The sequence below is a fragment of the Mugil cephalus genome, chromosome 18 (assembly GCF_022458985.1).
Source record: "Mugil cephalus isolate CIBA_MC_2020 chromosome 18, CIBA_Mcephalus_1.1, whole genome shotgun sequence".
Lineage (NCBI taxonomy): Eukaryota > Metazoa > Chordata > Actinopteri > Mugiliformes > Mugilidae > Mugil > Mugil cephalus.
The window spans coordinates 8,016,820-8,037,918 of record NC_061787.1 but is presented as its reverse complement, the minus strand read 5'-3'; positions in this window follow the sequence as shown (position 1 = coordinate 8,037,918).

Genomic DNA, 21,099 nt, shown 5'->3' with positions numbered 1-21,099 from the left:
AGCTGACTGGTGGTCAGAAGGCCAATCAGAAGGCCAACGAAGGGCCAGTTGCAGGAGAGTTTTGGATCATTAACAGGTTTTGATAATGAAAGATTCATAGAGACAACCTGCAGATATTACTTAACCTCCCGAGACCCAATTATTTGTTTGGAATACATCTTCTTTAAAATAAGATTAAGATCTTTAGGTATTTGGGATTAGTAGGAACTAAGACGGATAAAAAACAAGCATCATCTTTGAACTGGAGGTAGGTTTTGAAAGAAATTAGGTCAACACAGGGACTATTTCAATTAATGAATGTAAAACGATGAAATCCCAACGTCCTCAAACGTGTACTTGTGAATTTGTTCATTTTTCACATCATACCGAACTAGAAAAGTTAATAAGCATAAATAAACAAGCATATTGACCCTTTGCCACCAGTACATGGCAATCAAAAGTGTCTCCTTATGAGGACAACAGGTCTAAATGAAGCAGAATAAGCTGCTGCAAACCTAAAAAGTAATATCCCCATATGAGGACGTTGGGTCTCGGGAGGTTAAACAAACACCTGAAGCTGAACCTGAACTCCCCACCTGTCATTTAGAACTGTAGCCATTTGGATGAGTTGAAACGTCTTCAAGAAGAATACGTCCAGTTGTGGTTTTAGTTTTGTCTTAGCAATAGTAGTAATAGTTTGAGTCTTTAAACCATCGTCAATATCTTGGGCAGAATCTGAAATCTTAATGAAATCTTTGTGTTCATGGAGGCTTGCACGCACACACCATACCCTGCACTGGCAGCCAGTTTTAACTCTACTTTCTGACCTTTGAAGTAAAAATAAAAACGAGCACCCTATTCACATTTGCTCCATGCATTACATTCGGTCGAACGCTAATTAGCGGCGTGTCAGCTCTTGAGGTGAAAACAGCAGGTTGATGTGTTTTCAATGGCAGCCAACCGAGATCAAGAGTGGACAAGGCGCATGTCCCAATCAAGAAACGGAGGAAGGGAAAGCTGCGGTATTACTCAATTTCATTCAAAGAGGAACCGTCTGGAAAATCATTGCTACACAAAGACGAACAGTCAGAACAGAGAGGTTACGAAAGCCGCCACTTTGCATGCAGTCTAACATGACTCAGCGTGGCAGCAGAGTTTTAACTGCGACCGTGCTGCTTCGGAATTAAAATCGTTTCGTTTTCACAGCACTTCCTTCTTGTGGCGGGGCTAGGCCACTCCAGGAACTTTGACTACTGGTGGGTGAAGTGAAATAATACTCAAGTTCGATCACAGGACGTCCGCTTTCATTCCTGAGATCCTCGCTTGGCTTTGCACGTTTTTTTCCGTTATATTTCCTGGCTGTGGAAAAATTTCAACTCCCACCTGCGCACTTGCTCCCCATCTTCACAGCAAACACACAAATCAAACGGAGCCATGCTGTGACTCCCTGTCCCAGTTATTCAGGAAGAGGTCAATGTCTCTATCAGGCCAGCTTATCCAGCAAGAGACCAGCGCGCTTGCAATCACATTACCCACCCGCGCTGCAGTTTAGATGCACATTATCGTCTGTCTCTAAGGGGCTTGCTCGGAAAGATGAGGAACCTCTCATCTCCCGAACACCCCCGCCCAGCCCCCCAATCTCCCCAGGCACATTAGTTGACACCCAGGGCTATGATTATATACATCATTTATTCAGCGGACTCTCGTCTCCCAGCCTTGTATCCATCCCCCCGCTAAAAGATAAAATATTATCCACGCGGATCAGCACAGGCAAACCCCCGGCAGCCTGGAAAACGCAGAATGCCAATCGCGCCCGATGACTCAAACCCCGATGCTCACATCTGTTCAAAATCAACACTTTATGTCAACGTATTTCTTTTCCCAGGCATTCTGCGACAAAGCTCGGATGAGATATTTATTTATTTATTTATTTTATCTTATCACTTGCCATATGGTGCGCCGCGGCTCAGACGAGATGTAATAAGCATTTAGCAAGTTGGAGATGATACTAGGTGACATTTGCACTGATTGTGATAACTGTTAACGCTCCCACTTCAGACGAAGGGTACAGAATGCTGGCAGGGAGGGACGCGGTCCCAATCAGCCCGGCCTAGATAAGACGAACGGTGCAGCTCTTTATTGCGCAGCCGGAAAATCCTGTAGCCCACTATAGCATGAGCTTGACCTTCCGCTGTCCTGTCCTAAACGGTGAGATCAGCGTGTGGAGCCTGACTGAGTTTCTTAACACTCCCACCCTGCGATATATTTACTCCTTTATGCCCTCATGCGGCATCTCCCCCGTGCTTGTGGAAAGCGGTGCTAAAATCCTCTGCGCTTTTCACATTTGCCCTGCAGGCAGCTGCACCAAACGCGGCCCCCGGTTCACTCCGGAGGCGGCATCCATCACTTAGCGACACTTGAGCGGGCAAAATAGAAAATTTTCTCTGATGGCCATCCGCCTCATCGAGTGACACAGAAGCCGATAGCAGGACAGATGCCGCGGTGGCAAACCCGCAACCCGCCACCCGCCACCGTCTCTGCAGTCAAATATCTGCTAAAGCAGGGGTCTTAAAGCCAAGGACCCCCAAACTGATGGAGAGATTAAGTAGTATACAGTATGTGTTCTAGTGCTATTTATAAATATACAGTATTATAACCATTTTGCATTCAGTATTAAGCTATCCCCTCATAACTTTACCAATATATGTTGGGTTAACGTTAATGTGTATTTAAAGAAGTTTAAATTTATGGTGGAAAATTAAAAAATATATAAAAATGTGTAATCAACCAAAGATTTTGCAACCTCCCCCGCAGTATCTCTGTGGATCCCTATGGGTTGCAGAACCCCTGTTGAAGACCCATATGCTAAAGCAGCTGGTAAAACTGTGCACGCTTTCTCATTCACCAACCGTCTTGGATTTATTTGATGAGCAATTGTTCCCCCGTGACAAGAGCAAAAATTGATGAAAAGTTGATTACAGTTATTCAAAAGGTTTCCATTCTTCTTCATCTTTGATTCGAAGCGCTACCGGAGAAAATACAGAAATAATTGCTCGAACGAGCACTGGACACCCGCGTTCGTCATCAGGGTCGATGGGGAGCTCTGAGGCCTGTTCTGTTTTCTATAGTTTTTGATTAATGCTACCTAAATATTTACCCAAATCAAACAATCCAATTTGGAGACGAGGGGGAAGAGCACCGAAAATTCAGCGTGTCCTCCACCGTCGTCTGCATATCTGCAACCGAAATGAAGCAATCCACCGCAAATCAGGCCCCCGCGTGAAACGTCAAGCGAGAGCCTCTCTAAGTGGTAACAAATGCCTGAGTGGACACCGCAGTTTGCTCTTGTCTGGCTGTTTGGCCTGTCTGAAGCAGAAAGCGCAAGGTGATATTTGAAAAACAATCTCCATTCCGAAGCCGTCTTGTCCATCTGCCGGGGTCAGACCTGCTGCTATTATATTCAACCCGCTCTTCCCTCCAGCCTCTCATCTGCCCACTGGCGAGTCGAAGGCGGCGGATCGTGGAATGCAGCCCAGATGTGAACTAGCATGTAGCGCACGTTTGCACCATGCCACTTCCCAACATGCTGACAGCGACTTCAAACAACTCTGTTAGTGCCCCACAAAGGGATTCACCAGACGTCAAAGCAGCCAACAAGGAACGACAGACAATTATTTCCACAGTTTCCCTAGTCAGCTGCTGCTACGCCGAGATTGCGGCTTGCATGTGCAAGCAGATCACTCCAGAGAAACTGCATAATAAGCAATTCAAAGCTGTCGAACGCCGAGGCATGATGCACGCCGGCCTACAGCAGCCTGCACGGCAATTTGTTCAGTAGTCATGCTGTTTCACTGCCAAGTTGTTTTTTTTTTTCTTCTATTTTTTTCCTTTTGCACAAGTATGTGTAAGGGTCACAGAGGGAAGGGGCGTGTGGGGGCGTATCCACACGTTGAGACACAACATGACCCTTGTCTTCCTTCTTCAGCAGTCTGCACCATTTCGGCCTTATTTTTAGCCTTCCTGCAAAGAATTATTCTCGACTAAAAACATCATTAACTTCATGGATGTTTTTTTTTTTTCCAGTGGTACTTGACCCTTACTGTTAAATCCGCGCAGCTAATTCTTGGTTGTTAAACACATGACACAACTGGTGTCGTGTTTTTCGAGTTGGTATAAAGGTGGAAGGAAGGAAATCAGATATGAGCTCAGAGGAATGGGTGCAAAAGTTCAGCCTCGAAAGTGATCGCGAAGCGGATCTCGACTGGCCAATCAGAGACTTTGCAGATACAATGAGAATAGTAACTCTGGACTTTGCTTGATGGGTAATTAGGACTACAATATAACTCTATGACCGACTTTTAGTTGTAAATCTTAAATGTTAATCTCCTTTTATATATTGAAACCGTGAAAGGGTTCAGTCATGCAGGTGAAGCGTTGCCTTTTAACATTCCCACTCTGTTTTCCCACAAGAATAAACCTCCTGTTAAAACTGACCTCAAGCCACATGAAAAGACTTAATGATCTTTCTGCTCTCCGACAGAAACGGATCTGAGTTGAAAATTGGAAAAAAATGGAAATAAGAAAAGAATATAATGAATTTTAACTGACTGAAATTGCGACCATTTAAAAGATTTTTTTTTCTTCCTTCAAACGGCCGCTGCCTAATCACAAATCAGTGTGTCCGTAGACAGTCGAGTCTTGGTTTTCTTTGCATTTTGGAGCGATGTATGGGAGTGTGAATAGAGCAGCAGGCGACCTCTGACAGCACCCAAACTTTGACTTCAAGCCTCAGTGGTATTTGTATGTTGAGTGTCATGACCCGGCTCGTGAGCCATGACAAAAAGTGGTTACACGGCTACACGAATAATAAACAAGGAATTATTTATATTTTACTAATTCATTACAAAGATAGCAAAGAAGAACCAAACCAAGAACCAAAATGTACTACATGTGGTTGAGGTGTGGATATCAGTGTTTATCAGTGTGTCTGCTGATGGATGAATGTTCTTGTCAGGATGCAGTGTGAGAGCTGACAGCCAGGTCTTAAATAGGCCACCCACTGGGAGACTGGTCAGGTGCTCCCAATTAGCTTAACTGGGCTCCGCCTACCAGCCGGGTACCTGAAAGACGAAAAACAGCAAAGGAAACAGTTAACAGAACAGCAGGAGGCCGTCACATGAGTTATATGAAAATTCAACGTTGTGCAGTTGTCATGAACGGTGTAATTAGAGGGGAAAGACATGTCCCAGGCTGTAAATGTGTTGGCTACAGAGTCGGAGGGCTACTGGGATTGACTTGCTTTTGGAGAAAGCCTCAACTGGCTAATGGAGGAACTGCAGTTTTTGGTGCAAAGTTGAAGTAATTTTTCAGCCCCAGAGGTCGCTGCTTGGGCTAAAGTAAAGGTAGATTTTTGCAAAATGTATTTCCATGTATCTAAGGAAATCTCACTAGCTGCTAACTAGCTTTTTAATGGCGAATCTGCAGAACGTATTAGCTCACAACGTTATAGACCTCTTGCGTAGGCTGCAGTGGCTCTGTGGAAATCTAGTTTAAGAGAGATGCTCCAAAATCAGCAGCCTGAGGTAAGCTGCACACGTCCGCATGCTCAACCATTAATTATTACACAGGGTAAGATGTTACAATCCTTTGTGCCAAGATCTGAGGCAAAACACATTTAGAAGCCCAGGCCAACTGAAAAAACAACCAGCAGTCTAGCAGTCAGCCACCAACTAGCAACCAACAAGAAGATTCCAGCTAACTAGCCTAGCCAACAGCAGTAGGCAGTATGCGGCACATCATTGTCAGCTAGCCTTACCTTTAGCATGCTCTCTAACTAGCGTGTTTCCTCCTCAGCCACAGCCACTCATTTGCTCACTCTGCTGCCAGGGGCATGTTGTTTACTGCGACCCTCTGTTCTCTACCGCAGAACGTATTAGCTCACAACGTTATAGACCTAACTGTCTAGCTTAAGAGAGATGCTCCGATATCAACAGTCTAAAAAAACAAAACATCTTTATCTGCTCTGTGGTAAGCTGCATATGTTTGTATGCTCGACCAAGGACAGCAGTGGCCAGCCTTACTCCAACCCCAAGATGCATTTCAGACATTATTACTCGGTGTTAGGGAGCACAGCTGATCTGTTACAGTGCTAATGGCGCCAGCTCCAGAGTCGGTCAGTTTACACAGAAGCTGCAGGAAAACACATTTCTTCTCTTAACAATGTAGCATATATCAAAGATTTCCATCTTGCTTTGTAACCAAACAAAAAAGATGACTTTAAAATAACACGACGATGTATACCATTTAGTCTGGGAAATGTTGCTTAAGCCATTATTTTGTAATGTGATACTCAAATGGATTATCACTGACTTCATCTGTGAACTACAAATATCTATGATTTATAGTAATAGTCAATAAATTCTCACTGCTTTTTTTTTTTTTGGTCCAGAATTGTCACTGATCTAATTTTGTCTTGGAGAGAAACTATCCATGGTTCCCACATGCTGCGTTGGTGTTGCCAGAAATTGTTGGACTGCGAGCAGGTAGAGGAGGTAAAGGTGACGGTGTACGATACACCGAATATAGCTTTAATTATGAGAGGTCTGTGGAGGTAGCTTTTCTTCCATAGGTCAGAAGAGGAGGAGAAGCTAATTTCAGTCACAGATGACAGCAAACACTGCAGAGGAGAACGATAGTGTAACATTTCCGAGGATCACGAAGGTTTCCATCAGTTTTTGCAGCAGTCAGATATCTATTTTTTATGTTGTCTTCTAATTCAGTCTCATCTAATGTAACTGTTTGCGAAGGGAGGATGGAGCCGAATCAGCCTGTGGAGCACACAGCTGATTATTCACCAACATAAATTATGTCTTGATGCTCAGTTTCTTACTGCATTGGTTTAATATGTAGTTTATGTCTCCTCTTTATGTCCGTGCAGTATATAGTCATGCATAATAGATTTGGAGAGCTTTATTTATTAAAGCAGATACTGGGTCGGTTGTTCGAGGGCTTCGGAGTGGCTCAAGGGGCTTTGACCGATGCGATTCTTGTGTGTGAGCAAGAGATGAAGCTAATTATTTTTGTGCTCTCATTAAATAAACATTAAACCTGGAAAAAAAAAAAAAAAAAAACACTGAATTGAAATCCAGCCAGGGTGCTGTGGCCAAAACAAGAGACCAAAAGTATGAACAGAACAGGGCTAACGTGGAGTTAGTCCGGTGGTACATACAGGATAATAATTGTTCGTCCACTAAGCTGATGTACTTTGGGTAATAAGATATGGAGGAATGAGAACATAATACTTAGCAGGACTCCCTTCCCCTTTTTTTAACCTGTGGCAAATAGAGATGCCGTTCACATCCGCAACCAATTGATGAGGGGAATGAAGGGCGTCATCAGGAAGACGCTCGGATGAGATGAGAAATCTAATTCTGTAATAAAGCAGCACAAAGGATTAGATGTAGCTAGGTACTCCGAGATTGCAGGAACAAAAGGATTAGCCGGAGAGGGGGATGTGGGTCACACCCGGCTGATAGTGAAACCAGCCAGTCAGCCTGCCCCGGGGCCTTCCCATAATCCACAAAGGATGGCCGTGTGAAGGCAAGGGCGGAGGGGAGGGAAGATTGACCGCTTGATATCAGCCAGGGCCGCGTGGCTTTTACAGGGAGACATCTGTCAGTGGAAACCTGTTTGCTTTACTAAGACATGGCCACGCTTTACAACTTTCTCCAGTTTTTTGAGGGACTTGTCCAGAGGGTGGAGCGTTTTACCGGGATGTGCACTTTGACCTGCGACCTCGAGGATAAGCCACTAAGAGGACGGTTTGCCAGCGTGGCAGCAGGGGGGGGATAATACCGTTAAGCTCCTTGTTAACCATGTGGCCACGAAACAGACATAAATATCATGAGAGATGTGCTGGGAAATATTAGACTTTTATTGCTAAAACATTTATTTTCAAAATAAAATCCCGTCACGGTGAGAGATCGAGCACACGAACGGCTGCTCCAACCCTAGGATTTAGCTTCTGTTGCTATTAAAGGGTAAGTGGGGGGAGATGATATCATGGCGTGGTAATTACTCTGACATGGCCTCTCCAGCAGCCTCAAAAGACATGGATTTTCCTCAAACACAGGAAGTAAGATGAGGCTACAGATCTGATAGGGTGTCATGGCGGGAAGCAGCCCCAGAAACAACCTCCCTTTTATCTGATGGGATCAGTGGGAGAGCGGGATACTCGCTGACCTACATCTCCTTCAGACAGACATCTGCTACCTTCCTGTCTGCACCCTGGGCCAAAATGAAAAGCATCAATTACTTTGATGAACTACTTTCTCAGCAACCCCCTCTGCTGTTAATGTACAGGTGGAGTACTGTGCTTTATATTCAGCAAAAATGTGTACAAAGCGTGTTTTTTTTTTTTTTTTTGGGACAGGTTTTTATTCAAATGTTGCCATCTGCGGTGCAAGGATAATTACAAAGATTCATGGTGGCATGTGGCGCAGGCAGGGGCACGGGGCAGAGGGAGGAGAGTTGATTATTATTATTCTACCATCTCAAAAAGATTGGTGTGCTCAGTCTTGCATTTCTAAACCCTGGAGGTCAGGGTATAAGAAAGAGGATTACAGCAAAGGAGGCAAGTAGATTAAACAGCGGCTGACTCTACTGTACTTTGTCTAAATTCATTCCTTCGGCCCAACTCAGATCAACGTGCGCGGTGATTACAAAACGGTTACGATGATCACCGCGGGTCACATTCTGAAGAAGCCGTCGGAGTATGAGGAGCACATCTGTGCGGGCGTGCAGCTGCGTGCGTTGCTCTCGAGCAATCAACCAGCAATATTCAAAGGGGAACTGGTAGCTCAAAGAGAACAATCAGCCAGTCCAGTCCTGCTACGTCGCCATGGACTGATTGAACCCAAGTGAACATGTAATCAATGGCTTTAAATTGACACTGCTGGTCAGCGCTGGATTGTATGTCTAAAAATATGCACAAACATCATCAAATAAGGGGACTGTGGTCAAAAGAACACGTTTTTCATCAGGGAAAATGTAAGTCTAGATGTGGGGGGCTTTATGTTTGTGTGTGTGAAGAAATGTTTCCTAGTTATAACACTCAAATGAGGAGAAGATGGCTGAGAAGATACTTTTTCTGGCAATTTTAGACTTTATTCAAAAGTGTGTAACAATTACCAGGTCGAGTTCATGTTCGCCAGCCTCTGCCAGTTCACCTGGAAACAATAACCCCACAAACCAATAGCTACCATTGTGACTTACAGCATAAAATGTGTGGAACTATTCCTCAAAAGTCAAGCCAAAGCAATTAGAGCTCCCCCTGGTGACTGACTGCAGTATAGGTCATTGCCAGTGCTGACACAGTTACCTTGAAAAAGTAATCCAATTACTGATTACTCCTTTAAAAAGTAACTTAGTAGCTTTATTGATTACTTGATTTTAAAAGTAAGTAAGTTGGATTACAAGTTGTGTGATGGGACATCCATCACCCGTTGAGTGATCATTGGATGGTCACTTCTTTTTGCAATGCTTTATGGGAAATTTTTAGTCCAGCATGTAGGGCATAGAGTTTGATCACTAAGGTTTCGGACACGACTTTGTATTAGTTAGTTATTTGATGCCACAGAAACACGATCTGACATAATGGCAACTACCAGTTGCCATGCCAACCGCTCCGTGAAACGGTCCCGTGGGGCTGTGTGAGTTGTAAAAAAAATAAATAAATAAAATAAACATTTCCTTATAACTCGTGTGTCTCCACTCTCAGACCGCACCGATCAGACTCTCCGGCTCCAAAGTACGATGGCGCTGCCAGAATCCCTGGGAAAATAGTGTCAATCCAAAGAAGTGGGGACACATTGTCGGTACTTATAGAGTCTATAGTATCACCTGGGATTACATTTTCTGCTTTGCAACGGGCACAAAAGCGTTTCACAATGGCGCTGCCGATAGCCGAGGCTATCTTTTGATTGTGCAATTTAAAAGGCTATGAGAAAATGACAGCATGACCTATGAAAAAGTGATAGAAAGGAGGTATAAACAAAGTGGAACTGCGGATAACAAGGTTAACATTAAGATTGGAGGCCGTTGAACACCAATTCGACAATCTCTTTATGTCCAGCCTACTCTAAGGTGGTGCCTCCAGCGTTACTATATTGAAACCTAAACACTGACGGTAATGAAATTGCATTATGTAAAGGATGAGTGCTCTTATTAATTGAAATCCAACTGAAAGGAGCAATAGTGCTTTTTTATTACAAATTTCTTTAGAATCATTCGTTTTCTGCAACCGCTTGGTTGGAGCCTATCCCAGCTCTCACTGGGCACCAGGTACACTCTGGACAAGTCTATCTCAGGGCTAACGCAGAGAGACAGACGACCATTCACGCTCACCTAAGGCCAACCTACGCCTACCCAACGAGCACGTCCTTGGAGGAGGAAGTCGGAGAACCACCTCTTTAGAATCAGTTTCAGGCAAACTAAAGAGTAAAGATTTTATGAGGGTGGGGGGGTAGTGTATATGTGGAAAACAAGCCCGAGCCACGGTAAACACCTTGGATCCTCGGGGTATTTCGTTTCACGGTGGCGTAGCCGATAGACAAGGCTGTGCAATTCAACAGGCTATGATAAAATGGCAGCATGAGGTGTCAACAAAGTGTACGCCCGGGAGCTGATAATGAGGTTAATAATAAGGTTGGAGGCTGCCGAACAAGGCCGGTTCAACAATCATCTTTTGTCCTCCCAACTTCCTCTAAGGCCAGTCCCCTCCATGGCCATGCCTCAAGTGTATCTCTATCAACAACTCTTTAAAACACTAATGGCAATGAAATAATATAATGCAAAGGGCAGGTGCTGCTATTTAACTAAATTCAATAGTAACAAAGGGAGCATTACGTCTCCACAGCCGTTATGAAAGGGTTAAGATATTTGGATGGGGGTATTGTGTATGTGGAAAGCAAGTCTGAGCCATGGTAAACACTTCAACACACTCAAGTGACTTCTTATCAAAGCATGGCAAGTGTGAGGGTTCATCTTATTAGACTTTCAGAAATAGACTGGAGTGAATCTCTTCCCCTCGTATGGAGAGATTGGCAGTGCAGTCAGGGAAGTGATTTCAGCGCTGCATAGAATTGAATTGCTGGGGGGGAGGTTGGTTAAGCAAGGGGTTTAATTTGCTCTGGAGTATGTATTCTCATACTGATATGCCAAAAATGTAATTGGAGTCAGTACAAGAGCTCGCCGTTTTCATTTCCGATTTGAGGGTGTTCATTTGACATTTTTTTCTCCCCCCCTTGTGTGAATTGTACCATCTAAACAGTATGTTTTAGCCTGCCTATACCGGATCAGTGTGCACAGAGGAAAACTGATACGGAACGTAAAGGAACCGTGTCTTCGGATGCACAGTTTTGGAAATAACACGCTGCTAAAACAGGCAACTTCTTCTATTTACGACCCCCAGCGCCCTGAAAAAAACAAAAAAACAAAGCCAAATACATGTCTAAGGCTTCCGATTGGCTGGGGTCATGGCATATGGAGATGAATGTCAGTAAACACTGGTGCCCACACTGAGTCACAGCCACTTCCCACACACCTCTCCCAGTGTGATTCCTGTGTAATGATCTGGGGAATCTGGACAGCCGTCTGCTTAGCTTCTTGGCGCTGTAGGGTGCAGAGCTGAGTGAGAGGAGGAGACCAGGGGGACAAGACGGGAGGAGAAGGTTTCCTTTTTCATCCTGGCAAAGCTCTCCTTCCTGTGCAGACTTGTGAGAAATTAACAAACACAGCGCCCCGCAGAGACAAAAAAAAGGTGACAAAACTCCTTATAAATTATGACGGTTGCAGCTAAGGTAAGAAATCACAAAGGAACATCTTACATTGTGCGTGACTTCTCTCAGAGCGTCACGACAGGTAAAACTAAAGCCGTAGTTTGAACCAATTACATTAGCGACACAAATCCTATTATTCCAAAGGAAAACCAAAGAGGAGATTCCTCGAGTTTAATGATGCAGAAACGCGAAACGACCTCCGTAGTTCTCGGTCCATGTGTGAATATTTCAAACGCATTGTCACAGTGAAACCTAAGACATTAAGGATAAAAACACATCAAGTTGATCTTTTTTTTCCTGTGAAGTCTGGGCCCTCAAGACCATTTAGCGAGGTTTTAGAGTCTTCCTGGAACTTGCAGCTGTGAAATCAGTCAAACGGAAGCACATCACTGCCGGCTTAAATAGGCCACTCCTGCTGAGTTGTTGCTTTATTTTTGTGTTTTACCCTCACACGTTCTGTAGGCTACTGGTGAAGCTGCCGGTTTGACACAGGGGGAGGCTGCAGCTCTAATGTCATTCTGCAGCTGAGTGAAATGTAAGCATTGGGAGATGGTGACTCCTGTCCTTTTCGGCACAGTCCAGGGTTACATAAAGACAGAAACTAATTGTGTGGCATACTTCGGACTCCTGCATATGAAGTGTTTAGGTCCAAAGACGAGATGAGGAGAGGAGTTTGGAGTAAGAAGCTTATTGGGAAAAGGGGCTGATCATCTCAGGAGAAAAAGAAAACGATGAGAGAGAGATACAGAAGGGTATGTGGAAGAGGGAAAACAGTGGTGGTGGGGGTTGAGAGGAAAACAAAAACAGATCCTGGAGGGCTCCATAATCCAAGAATGAAAGAGTTGTGACTCCGACTCACTCAGTCTGACAAGATGCATTAAAGCAGTGGAAGAAAGGGAAGAGGCAAAGCCAGATAAGAGGGCTGCTTCCAGGAAAAGAGAGAGAGATGGGATGATGAGCTGGAGATGTGACAAAAGAGACTGCGCTGGAAACCAGCCATCAACAGATCCATGAAACAATGGCATCATCCTGGGCAAGGCTCACAATCACTGGGATTAAGCTGTGCAATACACTTTCCTTCAGTCTATCTTTGTGCTGTGAACCTTAAAAGAACATGGTGTGTTGCTCCATTACAGCCAAAATCAATTTTTAAGTAAGTCCATAAATTATGGATCCACACCATAGATTGTTATTGTGTTGCTGATATAAAACTCTTTTTGTAGCGGCAGATAAAACAGACAATAAACGAAGCATTAAATAACTTGACTTTTACTTTTCATTCCTAACTTGATGAAGATTCCAGAACGGACGATATCTCGGAACATTTCGTAAAATGCTACGTGTGTTACGAGCTCGCTAAGAGCTGCACGAAAGATTGTTAATATGAAGCTATGGCTAGGAGATGCTAGCTTAGCTGAGTGGCTAGCCTGGCTCTGACCAAAGCTAAAACCAGATTACTAAAAAAGCAAAAGAATACAGACAAGGAGCCAGCTTTAAGGGATTTTTGTGCACGCTGAGTTTAATAATGAATCAAACTGTTTAGTTTAGCTGGCTGACAGATTTGGTTGGTGTTAACTTGTAAAAAACATTTATTTTCATGGGGACTTTAAACCTTATTTGAAGACTTCGTGTCACTAAGTCTAGAGTCATTCTGTGGAAAGCAAGCTAACTTCAAACTGTGTTGCACATACTCACTGAAAAATCAGTTTTTTAACTTTTACACAGCAGGTCAAAGGTGTAATTTATTGAACCACATAATAGTTGAATAGGAGAGTGTTCTCTCTGCATAAGAGATGACATTGTAGAAACTTCACTCACTCTTGCAAATGGGTAAAAGCTCCACTAACTGGAGGCCATAGCATCTATTTTAGCGGTTAAAACCGTGTTAATATTTTTTTTTCAGAATTTGCACCTATAAAAATGATATGAATAGCACGGTTGTGAAGCAATTATTCTGTCAATCCCATTATTGCAAGGCATGTTGTGCAGGAAATCACAAAAAAAGTAGAGGTCCAGTTAAGCTTAATTTTAATTCAAGGGAATGCCGACAAAGCAAACCCACGCTTAAGTTTGCAGGGAGGCGAAAGCAAGCATGCTGGGGTCGAGGGTCAGGCTGGAAAAGCGGTATCATTCTGTCAAACCGTCTCATTCACCCTGCCCACGTGGTGTGAGTCGTTGATGTTTGAAGTGGGAGCAGAAGGATTTTTAAGTCCCAGTGAAAAGATGACAGTAGAGACTCATTGGCCAACGAGCGGAGTCTGTTTATTAGAGATAAATCTTACCCACCCTACGGCATTATTTTATAATTATTATTTGTATTTTTTTTTAAAAAAGAAAAGAACTGAGGGATATATTCAACTTAAAATGAAGAAAATTTAATTTCGCTCTAATGTTGGGCAATTCAATTTATTATGCAATTATTTGATATGAAAACTTTCTTTTGTCAGGGATGTTTCATTTGCTGCACACATGCGAAGGTTCTTAAATCCCACACTGAATATTGCAAAATCACCTCACGTTCAAGGAAGTCTTAACATGCGAATGGAGGGTCACAGGCCTGTTAAACATGCTGAATTAACTCGTAAATCGTCTCGCTAAGCGAATGAGACGGATGGGAGAGGAAGAGCTGCGGAGAAACGAGGACAGACAAGTTGCTGCTTTACATCGAGAGAAAAAAAAAAGTAACAAACTGTCTGGATGGCTACACTTACTGAACACACACATCATCAGTGTAATCTTTTCCCCAGCACAATGTTGTTGATGCAGATCTGGCTGTCGGTGACATGTGGCGAATGTTTTGCATTCATCCCTGCGTGAATTGGTGTCAAAAACCCTTGGAGGCTTCTTAATCCTTCTACATCAAAATAGGACACGTTTCCCATAAATTACAATGGTGTACTCGCATAATTACCGTGGCTCCCACATTACATAAACAACTGGATGATGCTCGAGTGAATATGTATAAGGGTTGACTTTATGCTGCATATTGAAGGGTGTTGCAGGAGTCTCTCGAATGCTCTTGTGCTTATTGAAATTGCTCTGGCGGCTTGTGCGCTATGACAACACTCTTTTTAAGCTGTGATAATCCTTTACTTTCTTTTTCTTTTTTTTTTTTGCATTAACAGTAGGTTCTTGAATGTGACAGGTGTTGCTGGTCGTGATGAACCTTGTAGAGGATCTCGGTTCTTTTATCTCACTGTTTTGATTTTATGGCCCGTCTGTAAAATAAGTTGAGCTCACTCCTCGGAGACAGTGTGGATCAAAACAGAGCTGGAGCAGGAACTTGGGATTATGATTGGATTTCTTCTTTTCTCTAAGTTCACCTGGTCAGCTATATGCTGTTTGACAGCGTCGCATGGTTTGGGTAGACGGCAACTTGCGCACGACTTGCGTGACGTCCGGTGATGTGGAGAATCTGCAGAAATACAATTTATTTACACTGTAAAACATTTCAAGTCAGTAAAACTTAGAAATGAAAGTTCACCTGCTGCCTTAAAAAATCCTGGAACAATAATTTCTTAAATTAAAACAGTTTATCAAGTCACATTATCCACTGAAGAAAACTCATTTTACTGTCAACTGAATTCACTACTTCAACTCACATTTTCAAGTTAAGATCAATTCAACTAAATTCATATCGACTGCCATTTTAAGTTGAGAGCATTAACGTGTTTGTGCTTTTACTTAGATTTCCCATCTTGATGTCTTATGGCAAGTTAGCTAAACTTCCGACAGATCCACGTCACATCTTGTTTGTAAGAGAAATTTAATATTTAACATCAGAGAAAAACAGCCACTTTGTAGCTCATTCCTGGTAGGGAAGCGGCTTCTAAAATCCACCCATCCGTTACTGTGCCAGTATTTTTGCTGATGTTGTAATGCCGCGGTTTAATCTTCTTTTGTAGAGCCTTGTTTCAAAGGTATCTCCGTTTTATAGTAATTGTTCTGTCTAATTAAAAAATGAGAAAATGTTGGCAGCCTCTGTTTTATCATCACTTTTCCAACACATGAGTTAAATGAACACTGACCACAAGGACAAAACTCACAAGACAATGGATTACGTGGATTACGTGAAGTTTAAATTTAGAAGAACTTAAATTGAGTTCAGTATCTAAAACTTGTCATGACTATTGGAGTTAAAGCGAATAAATACATAACTTGTTACTGTTTTACAGTGTAAAAAACACCTTTAAATGCAACATTTGACCTTGTCTTTTCCTTATTTTAAACAAAAGCTTACTTTTGAGACATATTTGCCTAGAGAACATTTATCCTGTGTCTGTACGTTAAGACTTGAGCTTGAGACGGGAGTAACTTTGCATAGCTTTCCATTATCACTGAAGACGCACGGAAACACTTCAGTCTGGCTCTGACACCTGTCTGTGCATAAATAAGTGATTTTCGTGGTTTTGTGAGAGTTGTCTTTTTTTAACTATTTACTTAGTGAACGAAGGTTTTAGGTCTTCTGAAACCCGAGGTTACCAGGCAACCAGAACAGACTCCATTCAGACAACCAGAAAAGACTCAGCCAAGCAACCCAAAAAAAAAAAAAAAAAAAATTCAATGTTGTGCCACATCAAAATATGCACTTTCTGAATCATACACCCTGTGATGGGAATATTCCATTCGCTAAGATCTTTATGAGGCAACTTTTTGTGGTATATATTATACTGTCAGATAATAACTTTCTGAAACATTTGGACATCCTTGCACTTTCTTATCCAAATTAAAGAAGTTTGCGGCAGAACAATGTCAGTGTCAGGTCACCGCTGGAGCTTTCTGAGTCCAATTCAGACATTTCTCTTGATGAGCATTAATGCCGCTTTGTCTTCACACAAGCAAATGTCACCCGTGAAGGCGTAAATGTGGAGGGATTAATCTGTTTTTAGTTCTGATACGGCCCTCTTGCCTCACGGCAGCGTGTTACTGTCAGGCTTAGATGACTAATTTATGCGGTGTTTATGCATTTTAGCAAGTGATGTCAATCCTCAGGCTTTCCAGAGGACCTGATAGGTGTCCCTCTCTCAGCAGCCTTATGGAAATCAGCCACAGCTTAAGTAATGCGGAGAAGCATGACAGATTTTTATATAATTACTTAGGTACAAGGAGGAATCTAAAAAGTGCTGGCACGCATCATTAGCTGCAGATACAATAAGATTCATAATCTGAAGCAATAAGGCTCCTCATTTTTTTTTTTTTTTTTAAATGATTATTTTTTTTGTTAAAATATTAGATGTGAAACAACCACATAACTTTGCTTAAGGAAAAGCAATTAACAGCATCTGTGTCTTTGGCAGTTTTATTTTATCAAGCATATTAGTTTTGCTAGTTTTACAACTCTGCAGTGGAATATTGCAAATAATTTTCTGGCACCGCTGATGGAACTTCCTGACACCGCGTTGAATAGTCGGCTAATGGACTCTGATATGTGGCTTGTCAGAAACAGATAGGACCTTACTCACACTCATGCAAGCACCCATCTGCGAGCGGAGTCCATACATTATCCCCAGGCAACACTCACTGACACACAAACACGCGCGCGGATTCTGCAGTGCACTAAGTTTCAAGCACTTTATTTATAGCCATCCAGTTAATTAACGTGCACAGGATCCAAATACTGAGAGGTTCTTACAATGTTTGGACAATTATAAAAACATAAAGCGCCATCTGCTCGACACTGCCAGGCTAGTGGCAGCTGAGATGGCGCAAAAAATTTTGCCAACTACCTACTTAGAGTTTTCACCGTGCAAATTTATAGGTTACTGCAAAATACAGTTGATTTATCTCCGCTCAACCTTTGGAGATGCAGCCTGCAGACAGCTGAAAAAAAAAAAAAAAAAAAAACAACCTGTGCTGTCATTCTTAAGGATGCTTCCTGAATTATAAACCTTAACAATAGCTCCATCCCTCTGTGTTAACCTGGTTTAATATAGCGGGGGAATGTACTGTAAGTGCGCACAATAGAGCTCTCCTCTGGTGCTTAATAGTCATTTTTCACATAAATAATGAATGAACTTGTGAAGGAGCAGCAACACAGGGTTTAAACATTATGAACGGTGAAAATGCACCGAAAAGCAGCTGCAGTGTTTTGATTTAAAAAAAAAAAGAAAGTATGAATGCTGCACTTGCTAGGATAATATGATGTGCCGCATCTTATTTAGCCCCTGCTTTACAATTTATGTAGAGTTATTCTAAGTTAGGCTGGCGTGTCATATTGCAACACTTCTTGTACCCCATCCTTTACATTGCAGTGCTATATTATATAGTGCTGCTGCATCAGCAACTATTTGAAATTATATTCGTGCTGTATATAGTAACCTGTTTGTTTGTATTTATTATTAAGCCAAAGAAGCTTTGGTCCTTTTTGGAAATGGATTCCACCTGCTGTAGGCCAGAGTTTAACATGTTTTTGTCAGTAGATGGCAGCACAGAGCGCAGGGCAGTGTTTCCACTAGAATTGCGCAAAGAAGAAATCCCGACGCCAGTATTAACCTTGGGGCGAAGATTTTAACAAGTACGTATGGACATATTCATCACTCTATGTTTGTTAGCAAGACATTTGTTCTTGTTCTCGAGGTGAACAAGAACAAACTTCGTTCCGGCCTTGGTCACTGCTCATACGTCACACGCGCTAAGTATTGCGGCTACCCATGAGAGCTTAGCGTGTGGGCGCTAGCCGCTAGCATTTCTGCTTTTCAGTATTAGCCACGCCCACTTCCAATTTCTGACCAATCGCATATAGTTGTCGGGCGCCGCACGCAAAAATGTTCTACGCGGTTTGACGTCGGAGTTTGAGTTTCTCGCGAAGTACAAATGTCCTGGCAAAACGAATTTTGTTCTTGTTCTCGTATGATTGAGAATAAATTTCTCACTTTTACAGAGTATGTAACAAGCTAGCCTTAAAAGAGTTTGTGCTGTTTTGCGGCAGTTTTGTTACCTAACCGAATCACTGTTGGAAACCATACACCCTTCTTGACTGATAAAGTTTTGCTTGAATTCAAATAACCTTCCAGGAAGAGGACATTAACTGAAGTTTTCTGCATGAGATAAGAAAAGGAAAGGAACAAATCCCACCAGTTTAACCTGTACTTGTCCAACATCTTCATGAAGAAAACGACTGTGAAGACTTTCAAATAGTAAGTGCGATTCCTTTGTTAAGATGCACGTGGAAATGTGGAATGGCCCTCGTTCCTTTTTCATGGCAGATGTTTTGACTCTTCAGTAGGTAAAGCTAGGTAGGTAAAAAAGAGTGTCTTTCAGTGGATTTGGAATGCATAGCTTTTCTGCAAAGATTTAGATTTGGGTTTGCAGCTGCCATCCCTAAATGCATGTGACTTAAGCTTTAGTTACAGCCCACGTAGTGGACCGGAAAATATTGATCAGTTGGCTCTTTACAAAGGAACGGCAGATGAAAAGTTAATTTTGTTTCATTTGACTGTTTGCCTTCAGTGTTACATGGTCCTTTCACCTGAAGGCTGTGCTGTCTCCTTCAGGCTTTTTGCAAGTTTGAGAAAGAGTTGCAAAACAAAGCGGCAAAAACTCATTTGTGTCCTTACCCGTTTTGACACATAGCGACTGAAGGTGAGAGAAGAGAGCGACCCAAGGCGAAAGAAAACAGAACAAGTTAATGGTGCTACATGGCACTCGAGCCTGAGTCCTCTGTACATGACTGAAACTACCATGAGCCGCCCCAGCCTCCCAAGGCAACATTTTGTATTTCTACCTACTCCTCTTTTCTCTTCATCCAAATCGTGATGAGTAAAAAAAAAAAAAAAAAAGCAGAAATGTCCGTCCATATACGCAAGCATTTGCTCAAATTTTGTGACTATTTTACAAACCTTTTAAAGACGCGGTGCAGACATGACAAACGCTGACACTTTTAAACGTTATTTTTCTCGTTGTGCCCAAGGACACGAATCTATTGATTGTACTGGCCAACTCAAATGCGACAATATAATTTACCTTCTCTCCAGTGGGGTATCCTGTGAAGTGGTTCTTGTAGTTACGACAAGAGATTTTATTTTTCTAATATTTGGTTTTTCTCTTCTCGGGGCTGCCCATTTGTCAATAAGTGCTAGTGCTAGTTGTAAGGAATAAAGGCATTTTAAGCACGCCAAGGATATAAACAAAGCAATGTGTTTGTAACATCTTAAACAATGATGAATGAAATGAAAGGGGTTTTCCTCATGAAATCACTGGTGTATGTTTGAGTTTGCTTAGAGTAGAACGTCTCAAACACTAAGTACAAGTCGGTGCTTTTCTGCTTTTGCATTGCACTCATCGTAATTAGCATTTTGCTTCTGCTATGTCTTGCTGTATTTATTATATTGGCTACTTTGACATCGCTGTGCTTATTGACCGAGCTTCTGGCTGCACACAGCGGACTCTGTCAATCTACTATACTATATGCTCTGACACTGCGGAATTGTGTGTTCACCGAGTGCAAATAAAAAGCCAAATCTTGTAATCTGACTGTTTATAGAAAACCTTCTGTGTTTTATCTGACAGCCTGATAGCGTTACGTAATTTTCTTTCCTGGCGCTGTTTCACATTAATTGGCGTCATCAAGCCGGTAGGGGCACGCCACTGTTTGAATAATGCTTCACTTATATAGAGTTATTTGCACACTACTAAAATAGCCCTGGTGCCACCTCTAGCTTATGTTGTGACTTTTCCTTGGTTCTGTGGAGCCGTAAACTTAAAAGGTACGGTTATTGAAATTTCCATACATCACGTTCCCATTGCTACATTGTGTTCTGTGAAAGAATTATAGAAGCTTGTTAAATTCTGTAAAGGTTATAGTGGTATGAGTTATTGACGAGGGTAGACAAATAGGTTGTACAATGATTTCTATTCATTTCGCATTGAATGGTCCTTGTTTTGTACTGGGTGTGAATGTGCCAGTTAATACTCATCGTTTACGTGGAAGTTGCTGCCGCCTTGACCTTGCCTCCCTTTCTTTCCTCTAAACCCTGCCTCACCCATTATTATTTCTAGTTATGTAAATTTAAAAAAAAACTGATGTTGTAGAGGGAAACTTGTCCCTGCAGATTCAAATCTGCTTTGTGGTTTCTGCAAATATCCCTGCAGCGCCTTTTACTTGAGCAATTCAAACTTTTGCACGGCTCCCATTCCGTAATTACTCAAGTGTGCGAAAACTGATGAGGACAATTGGAATCCTGCACAAGGCTGAGTGCTGCCTGACGTTGTGATTTAACAATGACGCGTGTGCCAGATCTTCCATGTTTGGCCGAGCTAAGAGAAACTGGAAACATTCACCCGT